The sequence below is a fragment of the Sparus aurata genome, chromosome 11 (genome assembly GCF_900880675.1).
Source record: "Sparus aurata chromosome 11, fSpaAur1.1, whole genome shotgun sequence".
In the NCBI taxonomy this organism is placed as follows: Eukaryota; Metazoa; Chordata; class Actinopteri; order Spariformes; family Sparidae; genus Sparus; species Sparus aurata.
In genome coordinates, this window is record NC_044197.1 from 34,966,647 (window position 1) to 34,977,938 (window position 11,292).

General features: G+C 40.3%; 1 long non-coding RNA gene across 1 annotated transcript; it reads left to right on the forward strand.

The window, feature by feature from the left end:
* The first annotated feature begins 196 nt into the window (after positions 1 to 196).
* Positions 197 to 2,520, forward strand: LOC115591730 (uncharacterized). Its single transcript, XR_003986000.1, has 2 exons — positions 197 to 327; positions 1,358 to 2,520. It is a non-coding gene; the product is annotated as an uncharacterized LOC115591730 (long non-coding RNA).
* Positions 2,521 to 11,292: the final 8,772 nt, after the last annotated feature.

An 11,292-nucleotide genomic window follows, 5' to 3' on the forward strand; every position in this document is an offset into this window, starting at 1 on the left:
CTGATATACAGTCCTCCTCCTCCTTCCTCCTGATGATATGAAGTCCTCCTCTCCTCCTCCTGGGATGATATAAAGTCCCTCCTCGTTCCTCCTCCTGATGATATAAGTCCTCCTCTCCTCCTCCTGATGTTATGAAGTCTTCCTCTCCTCCTCCTGATGATATAAAGTCAGCTGAAGTGTCGTAGTCCACAGAACAGTTCTGGAGCTTCACAGTAAAACAGAGTTGCAGCGTTCTGCTGAACAACTGAGCAGCTGAGAGTTGATTTAAAACAGAGAAACAACCAGAGAAACATCAGATGCCTCTATACAGCTTGTCTGCTGTCTGAGGTGGGTGCACAGGAATTGCTACATGTTGAGGGTGTAAATAATGTCTTTTACCTCATCCGACCTGCCATCAGCATGCCACTGAAGATCATATGTGAATTTTCATGAAGGCAGAGACGTCTCTTTGTGGCAACATGTTTACCACTCAGAAATGACCACACACAATTTTAAAGGGGCACTGTGTAGTTTTGGAGAAGAAATTAACAATATTAATGAGGTAATGAGAAAGACAGAAATATAGATTTAATATAGACATAACTGAATAAACAAGCTGTGAAAATAAGGTCCTAGATTACGGTTTGAAACTTCAAAGATGGGAGGGTCCGCCACACATAAACAAAGTAAAACAGTGCTCCTTTAATCAGAAGGAGTCTGGGGCCTCTATGGCCCCTGAACATCTGAGGGGGCTCACTTTACCCAGCTGCTAATAAGCTGTGTCATGAGATGTACAAATTGAGGATCACTAATGCAGTGCATATCAGATCTATATTAGATATCACATAGACATACTTATCATAGACTCACACAGCATGAATATTTATCTGCATGTAATAAAGATTTGGCTTGTTCAGACCTGCTGATCTAAATCCTGACCTACACCTTACTGCAGTCCCTTAATGACTCATGAAGACAATAGACCATAACAATCAGCACTACCAGTCTACATGTCTCAGGGCTTCTCCTTCATTAAAAATGGTAGCAGACACAGGCTCCATTTACGCTGCCTTTTCAACAGGGTCACTCGGTGACTTTCACACAGACAGAGAGGAGAAATAACGGCACAGTATTACCACGTTGAAAAGGCAGTGCTAAAGGGGCTAATGATTGCTCTTCCTTTTGTAATGGATGTGTTAAAAAACATATAGTGTAGATTGCCACACAGCCAAGCATGGTTACTGGGTATCTGGTACAGAGATAGATTCATGTGGACTTATGTTTAACTGTTCTACAGGGCGAGCCCACCTCTGAATGTGGTCTGAGTGATCGGATCTTAAATGTATCCTTGATGCATCTTTCACACCTGTACTTACAGCTGTCTTCCTGTGATCGGACCACTCAGGACGGATGTTGATGAAGGTTCATAGTCATCCAGGTCGTGGTAATTCTAAGGGTTTAAAGCCTGCAGCTCCCCTCCAGTTAGTCAGAACTGAAGAAGCCTCATGGATGAGAGGTGAAATGTCTTCAAGAAGCTGAAACAGGTCCAGTTGCTTCCTTATAGCACTCATTAAAGACTCAGGACTGATGTTGATTTGTCTGAACAGACTCTATGGATCAGTGTGTAAATGATTACAGTGGAGTCCTGAGCCATGTGTTCAAAAAGAGGCCTGTGTTACTAACTCAGCAGAGGTACTTTGTTTTAGTCTGTGTGTATGAGGATGTTTGTATTTTTTCATTTAACATGGAAGGACTTAAAGCATTTTTTATGTTTGTGTATGCTTGTTGGACTCAAGATTTAAAGGAATTTTAAGATCTTATGTATATATTTAATTTTTTATCTTTAGTTTACATTAATATCACTAGAAGCACCAATATCCATAACAGCAACTGTGAGACCTGCACGATCTGCATTACCTGTCTGTTCACCATCAGTCCCACTTTCTGCACTGCTTCCCACCTTCATATTGACATGGTATACTTTGTAAGGGGTTTTCCAGGAGTCCATCATGTTAAAATGAAAAAAAAAGGAAAGTGTTTTTTCTCAAACTTGATCTTATTCTGAATAATCCAGCCATTGTGACTATTTGTCATATTAACTTTTCATTTATTTCCGCCAGTGAAGAGGCTTGAGTCCAACCTACAATGAATTTATCAGTCTCACCTATTCTACTCCAGCTTACTGCATCAGGATCTACTTCTAGGGCAACTTTGCTGACTAACCAAACTAGCTGCGTTTACTTTCAGTCATACATAAACCAGTGTTACCATGATATACTGTATGTAAAACTGAAGTTTATTCAGAGAGCTTTAGAAAGCCTTCTAAAGCTCTCTGAATAAACTTCAGTTTTACATACAGTATATGCTTGCTCTTAAATCAGCTATGTAGTTTGCTGTAGCTCATGTTTCCCAAATCTCTACATTGGAGGTGGAGGTGGAGTCATAGTAGAAAGTGTAGATAACGTTACATGTCATGTCAGAGGAGACTGTACTCTCCAACTGAGTTTGGTTGAAGCCTTGAAATAAAATCACCAAAGAAAATATTCTGTGATCAATCATAAATGTATATGCAGCTTTATACGGGGAGTGTGATTCCATGATTACCAAAATGATGTGTACTGTTCCAGATGAGCTGCTCTGAAACCTAATGGCAGACCTCTGGTTTCAGGCTCTGATGATTTACTTAAGCCTAGTTTGCGCTGTACCTAGCTTTTGGTTACACCCAGCCTTTCCGAAACCCCGCTGTTCCGAACATAGACTTCAATTCATCGTAATGGCGGGGTTTCCCTTTTTTTCAAAGACCCCTCCATTCCGAAAAGTCTATTGGGGGAACCCTCCATTCCGAAACCCCCCACTCCGAACGGACACAATCAGAAAGGAAACGGAGGCTGCGCATTTATCCTTTTTTCCTTTGTGGGTTCAAACGGATCATGTGGCTGATTAACCGCAAAACAAGCGGCTTCAGCTGGACAAATGGCTATGTTGAATTGAAATTACTTTATCATGCTAAATATCCGAAATTGTATGAAAATTGCTCCAATGCGTTATACCGATCTTCGTGCATATTCAGACACAGCCTGATATGGGTTCTGAGTAAAGGAATGTCTGTTTTCTCCCCCGGTCTGTTGTCAGCAGGAGCTGGGTGAAGTGGGCTCAAGCCAGAGTTCAGCCGAGAGAGAAAAAATGTGTATTTCTTTGCTCTGTGGGAGATCTCCCACAACAGAGTGGATGAGAAAGCAAGGGGGACAGATCTGCCCAGCAAACATCAGAACGCAGAGTGCAGCCTTTGTCTGTCACCTGGTTCAGCACCCTGGACAGCTGCCTGCGTAACTGGATGTGGGAATTTGATGCATTTGATGCCGCGACATTTGGTCAGAAACGTCATATATAATAACATTGTTTCGAGTCGTAAACAGTTCTGTAAGTGGAAGAAATAAGAATCAATTAGGCTATTAGTGTTAGTCCTTCTTCATATAAAGTTGTGTTACAGTCGCACAGCTGGAGACCGCTAACAAAGTTAGAGACAAGAGAGACAATGTATGAAATCCCGCGAAATGATGTGCGGTCAATATGACCGCTTATGGCTGAAATAGGTAAAACAAATCACATTTTCTTTTCCTTTTGTGTAATTTATATAAAAACTATTCTACATTAAAATACAGACACTTTTAAAAAATGGTTAGAAGTCTGTAATGTTTGCATTTTGTTTACATCGCAGATTGATAACTTAATTGTGATAATGTTCAAAGTTATTATTATTATTATTATTATTATTTACTGTGCTAGGTATTCTTTTCGTGGTTCTTAGTGCTTGGAGCAATATTGTTGTTGTGGCATTCTAAAGCGAATTTGAAATGAATTGAATTAATAAACCTTTAGATTATTGCCTATAGACTGTTAAGTGTTGTGTTTACAAATGAGCAATACATCCAGATTTCTTGAGATTTGTATTGTCAATGGGAATTTAAATTTAAATGTCAGGCGATGTTTTCTTCATGGAAATTATTTTTCGGGCAAACAATTATAAGAGAGAGAGGGAGCGCGGACGGGGGATCCGTTGTGTGACAGCGGAGCGGAGGGTCAGCAGCTGGATTTTGCACGCACGGTCAGTAGTATTAGTAGGTGTTTGAGGTTTATTACGTTTGCGGACATTATTACATTCAGTGTAATCATGTAACAGCCTTTGCGCCCTTGCCTTACAGCGCCTTTGCGTGCGCACAGTTTGCGTGTGTAGGCCCGTGGTCATGATAATCCCCTCTATGGCTATAAGAGATGGATACACAATCAATTTCATTTAATGTTTATTGAATCAAAAATACATAGGTAGCCTATTGTCTTCTCCTCTGCTTTTTTTTTTTTTTCAAAGACAAACTGAGCAGCACTGCTCAATCCACTCATACCTTGTTAACCTTCCACAAAGACAAGTTATGTTAAAACTAACGACCAGAGGGGTCATTCCCCGGCAGATCGCACCCATGGGCCACAGTTTATTTCAGAGTTGTGCGAGTGCGGCTGGAAGTGGGGATTTCAGCACCACGGATAGTGCGTGTAAAAAGATTAGACACGTTAGAAACGTTTAAATGTGTTTGCTGCAAGCGAAAATATAGGCCTAATACATAATAAATGAAGATAGTGACATAGGCCTATTAGCAATAAAAAGCAATGAGTTGTGTGAGTGTGGACGGCAGTGTTTGATGTAGGAAGTAATGTAAACTTGAAAATCAATTTCGGAACAGCGGTGTTTTGAGGGGAGGGTCGGAACAGCGGTGTGTCGGAGTGGGTGTGTTTCGGAATGCTGGGGTTTCGCAATGGAGGGGTGTCGGAATGTCACTGCGCACCCCTACAACTGAAAAAAATGATTTTTTGGCCCTGTAATTATCATTTCAATTGTCTATATAAATTCTACAAAAATATATGAATTCAGTGCTTTTACTTTAAAATAGCAGTTTTCATGTAGTGCATTACTTGGTGATTGTTTGTAATTATGTGTCCTCAGTTTTGTATGTAAATTGAATCCTTCGATCCAAGTAATATTCACTAGACCAGTTCATTGGCTTAATTAGTTGATATTTCCAAGTAAAATGTAATTGAGTGACATCAGTGAATCTGGCAACCTCCTCTGCATTCGGAGCATGACGTCAAAGCCCCTCCCCACACATTTGAGCGGTCTTTCGTCAGACACGTAACCTCCATGGACCACATTTCAACCAGGTTGGCGACTTTGTTGACTGAGACGGGAAGAAGGTGAATATGGAACCATGAATGTAAGTTGTAAGCGAAACAAACGTTGTATGTTCCTGTTGGCTCACCTACTTCAGTACTTCCGCACTGAAAGCAGGCGGCTGCGGCGCTCGCACATAGTGCATTTTCCTGCTAGCTAGCTAGCTAGCTAACTAGCTAGCTAACTTTGCTGGCGTGAACTTGCGTGAATGTTCAGACTCTGACTCTGTGGGAGCCATAACTGTGCTGGAGGAATGTATTGGTCTGTGCGTAGGTGGCTGTGAGTCAGGTGTTCAGGGTCCGTCTGCAAATTGCAACATTAAGACATCTAGCCCCTATTACAGCCTTTGAAAGAGGGGATATTTCGGGGGAAGGGCGGGACTGCAGGGACCAAAATAAAACCAATGTTGGACTCCATGAATGAGGTAAAATTTCAAATTATTTTAATTACATAATCTAATGATGAGGTCATACACACTGAGAATGTATCACTCTTTTATTTAATCTGATCAGTGTCTGTGTTGGCCTGAAACTGTTCTCCTTATCCTGTCACTGTGGCCACAATTAACAATTTATGTACATGATTTTCCCACTGCCCATAGACTCCTAATACAACCATTTCCCAGAATATTACTCTTGTGTGTGTCGGAATTCCTGTCCTTGCATGGTTTATTTTGCGATAGGAGGTACTTTTATGTTGCGAAAAATTCATTTGCAGGTCCAGTGATGAGGCAGAAAACTTCCCTCACTGGGCAGAAACAGAGTTTCTGGACCCACAGATTTTGACATGCACTAGACATCAACTCTTGTCTCAACACACATCATTAAGAAATTCATATTAAGTTGCACACTTCACAACGTTAGAATGCAGTTGCAGGCTTACATTCCTCATGGGTAACTTTCTGTTTACAACTGTATGTGCTGTTATGTATGTATGTTACATATGTTATGTATTCTCTGCAATAAATTTTCTTTTTGTGTTTAATAGCATCACGTCGATGGCAGAAGGGACATTATCATCCGTTGCCTAGTTGAGTATCTTGGAGAGAGTGGAGAGGAGCTGATCAAAGACTATCAGGTATCTGATGATCATCATGACCATATTAAAATGATTGTCTAGCCTTATAATCTGGTCTTCACTTGTGATTTTATATTGAAGGTCAAAGATTCTCTACACTTGTGATGTTTTTTAAAAGAGACTCAAGATGCATATTTTTAATCAGGCTTTTAACTGATTTCTTAGATTCTTTTTATGCTCTTACCGTTTTATTTTTTTAATATTTAATCTTTATCTTATCTATCTTAAACTTTAACTTGCCTTTTGTCTCTGTTTTTCTGACTATTTAACGATCACTTATTAACTTTATTTTATGAGCAAAAGAGTATTTAATTTAATTTATACCTTTTATAACCTATTTTACTGATTTAAGCATGAGCGATCCCGTCGCCGGCGACAGGATTTCCCATGTTTTTTTTTTTATTATTATAACTCTTGAACAATTTGCGCAATCGAAAAAAACAGTGTCTGAAACCGACGGTTTCTGGAGCAGACGCTCTGCGCTTTTCAGCGATATGCGGATCATTACGGTAATCGCAGGCAGAGCGTCACAGCGGCTCCTAAAGAGACAGAGGCTGTTTCTGCCGGTGTATTTTTTACATTATACATATTACAGATATTAGCTTCTGAGCTAACGAGCAGACTGAGACAACACAAACGAAACGTATTGGCAAATAAAACAAATGTCCTCAAAAAAGGACAGAGCTTCTGTGTGAAGCAGCATCAAAGTTGAATAAAAGTTTATTTTTGAGGTTCCCATCTTTCTTGTGTTTATTATCATTTGCCACAAAAATAATTTTAAAGCAAAAATGTATCCGATTAGTCGACTAATCGTTTAAATAGTCGGTGACTAATCGACTATTAAAATAGTCGTTAGTTGCAGCCCTAGCCTGGGTGGCAGGAGGGCTCTGCACCTCTGTGTGGAGCCTCCTGTCTGCCCGGGCCAGGGTGGTCACTGTGGCGGCACTCCCTGTGGTTGATTTGAGTACACTAAATTGAGTATACATCCTGATAGTGGCTTATTTGTTTTCACAGGACGTCAGCCAAGAAGCAGTGAAAGAGGACTGCAGCAATCACATGATGAAGATCACTGTGATCCATCCCAATGTGGCACAGGAAAACCAAGATCCCGTGTACGTGTCAGTCGTCATTGAGGGGACAGAAGTTCTGGAGGACTGCGGAAGTGTGACAAACGCTTGCCTCCTGCTCATGGGTGTCCTCTATGCTGTCAACTTAAGTTACCCACTGAAACTGAAATATACGTTTGAAGTATTTCAGAAGCTGTTTCTGGAGCTTGACATCCTAAAAATGTCAGCAAAGGTCCACTCTCTCCACAAGAAGCTTTTAGCGTGAGTATTCCAGTGTTATTTGTGCTTTTGTCCAGCACAAACAATTTGTTTATATTTTGTGTCAGTGATTTCATGTGTTGGTCAGTTTTATACAAGTTCTTTTTGTCCTGAACATCTTGAGAATGTCCGCAAAGGTACTGATTGCAACTGTAAATGGACAGAGTTGATGTATGTATTCTTTACTGTTCTGAAAGCTGATTAGAAGAAAGGGGACAGTGCAGGCTGAGTTTTTGAATAGCATGTTTTTTTCCCCCTGCTAACGCCAGCTATCTGATTGGTTGAAACTCAATGAACACTGTGCTCAATCTTTTGAAGTTTGTAATGGAGCCTAATTGGAATTACAGAATTGGAAGTGAAAAGTCAACTGTAACACTGTTTGTTTGTATGCTGGAATATCAGTCCTAAAGTCAGTTGGTGCTTTGTCATTCCGCATTTAATTGTTCAAATTCTACACTGCTTTACTTTTGAGCTTTATAACGGTCTCTTACCTCGCTTGATGTATGTACTCTGTATATACAGTATGTACTGTTTTGAAATTTGATGGCAAGAATTTCTATGGCCATGCGTTTGTGGTTATAATGTTTATATATATGCCATTTCAAATGTGAAATAAAAGTGTTTCAAACATCCCTTAAGCTGCAAATATTTGTTTTTGGAAAATATTGAATTATTATTTAATAGAATAGTAAAAATATTTATTTAATTCAATTAATATTAGCTAATACATTCATAATAAATATTACTTAATAATTACATAGAATATAACAAGGAAAAGATGAGTAAGAAACATGCTGAAACCTCAGCAACGTTTACTTGGGTTTTGTAATTAGATGCAATGGTAATCTGAGTGAAAGTTACAATCTATAGGTGAGTATTGCCAGTGCAATTTACTTGTGTATTTTTCATGAAAAATAAGTGGTTCTAGTAAGTAAATATTACTTAGAAATAGCCTGAGTAAAGATTACAAGCACTTTCTGCGTGGAAAAACTTGCCTAGCTTTTTTTAAGTAAATGGCACTCCAATTTTTTTTCAGTGTAGCGGTTTTTCACAATCTGGGGTTTTCGGCCAGTAACACACAAGTTCAGAGCAACAAAATCTATCTATCATCATGAAGAATAACAGGCCATAACAGGCTATGCTCTGATCTGGTCACTGCAAAAAAGTCAAGTTTTACCAGTGATTCAGAATCATCTCTGCGGTCATAAAACCCAAGGCCGTAATGCCTATGTGTTCCAGACTTTTCCTTAAAGTGAAACTCTCGCTAAACATCAACCGAGGCTTTATTTGTGAATATGAGTCAAACCTTCGTGTAAAAGCATAATTACAATGAAAGAGGCACTTTTAAGATTTAGCGTAGTTTCGTTTTCAGGCAAGCTAATTTTCAGTGGAGTGCTACAGGCACTCATACACTAGCATCAAAATCTCTATTTTTTAAAACACTAAGAAGTCTTGACACAACATGAAACTTTGCTCGTAGTATCACCAGGGTCTCTACACATGAACATGAACATTGAGAACATTGTTTGTGTACACAGTTTACTAAAAAGAAGGTTTTTGGACAACTCCCGTTAGCAGTAGCATCCCCGGCGCGCCGCAGTCATGGCAGACAAAAAGTGTCGATCCCAGAGTGCGACCTGACAGGCAGGAGAGTAATGGTGGACCGCTCCTCAAGCCTTCCTGTTAGGTCGCACTTAGGGATGACACTTTTTGTCTGCCGTGATGGTGGCGCGCCGGAGAAGTGTACACAATCAATGTTCTCAATGCTCGTGTTCATGTGTAGAGACCCTGGTGATACTACGAGCAAAGTTTCATGTTGTGTCGAGCCTTCTTACTGTTTTAAAAATAGAGATTTTGATGCTAGTGTATCAGTGCTCCACCAGCACTCCATTGAAAATTAGCTTGCCTGAAAATGAAACCACGCTAAATCTTAAAAGTGCCTCTTTCATTGTAATTATGCTTTTACACGAAGGTTTGACTCATATTCAATTACAAATAAAGCCTTGGTTGCTTTTTGGCGAGAGTTTCACTCTAAAGGATTCAGAGATGGGTGTGTTTCGCATTCTTACTCAGACTTGTCTCTGTACTTGATGCACAGTGAAGGCATCCATCTTACTGTGGAAACCATGATGAAAATGTGACAGTGTTCCTTTAGTAATGTGGCCTGAAGTGTGCAGTTTTGTTCAAAGGGGGGATAATTTCAATATGCAGGTTTATTACACCATACAGACCTCAAGGTATTTAGTTCACACATCAGAGCAATGTGTCTAATGTTGGCATGTTGTAATTTCCACTAAAAACGTAAGAGGTCAATAATTGTTTTTAATGGTGTCACAAACATGCAGATATTTATTCATTTATTTATTTATTTCTGTCTCTCTTTCCATGACAGCAGTGGTGTCTGTCACGCTGCCCGTGGGATGACGTCCTGCTCCGTATCTCATAGTGTTCACTCACAGAACATGTTCCTATCATCTCCCTGCTGTCACTTCAGTAATGACACATGTGTCTACATGCTTCAACACCAGATAATGAGCAGCAGCTCCTGTTCTGCTCTGGAAGTCTGCTCTCAGCTCAATGTTTCCCTCATCTCATGTCTCCAGTGACATTTCATCTCCCTCTTGTGTCTCCTGTCTTCTCTCTCTGATTCATGGTTTTGTAATGGTCACCTGTGTCCGTGCTGATGGTGCTCTAGCTCCAACTGAAGACATATTGAAAACAGATTCTCCCTACGCTGTCTGCTCTTTTTCACGCTGCAGTAAGGTGATCTGATTATTTAATTGAGACATGAACGGCAAACAGTTGACCTGTGCTCTCTCAGCCAGCACTGAAAGCTGCTCTCGACATGCTGAAAGAATTGAGATTTTGCATGGAAATGTTTGCACGCATTTGTGCAGAGGCTGGGTGTGTGTGTTTTGGCCTGTTGTTACACCATGCTGGAGCAGTGGATGATTCCCATGTGGAAGGCTGGCTCGCTGGGTGTTTCTCTGTGCGAGCCTCAGAGCTTCTCACATGTGCTCATCTGGCTCTGTGTCACTGTTCAGACAGAGATTTACATCATGGCACAACAAGGTCCAGCCAAACCTCACTCCCTATACACAGAGACCACCACACTAATTTTTTCGGACTCATATCCTAATAAAAGCACTCAATTATAAATTAGCATGTACTGACACACACACATAAATACATTTGGGAACCCCCCGCTAATGAGTTTGTCGATGGGGGGAAACTACTATGTTGTTGTGCTACAAGCACGCCGGACTTACTAGTGATTGTTTGTCCTCATTGATTAAAAACAATAGTAAAATCATTACTGTGTGTTTTTAAACTGGGGAAGATGGACCAAAGTGAAAGTGAAACTTAAAGCCCCAGTACAGACTTTTCATGGCGGCCCCGCTGGACGAAAGCGGTAGTGTTTTGCCGGAATGAAGACTGCATTTCCCATGAGCTCTAGCGCCCACTGTCGTGAAGACGTTTGTCTGGCCGGCGCGTGTAGATTTGTTTTGGAAACGTCAGAAAGACGACGGGGACTTGCTTTGAAAACTTTTTTTTTTTTTTTTTTAGCAGCTATCTGCAGCGTGCATATGGACGAGGTAATGTGTCTATTTGTATTTCTACTTAATATAATATGCCGCCGGTGAAACAAAGTAATGCTGCTGTTGCACTGCAATTTCCAAGCTATATATA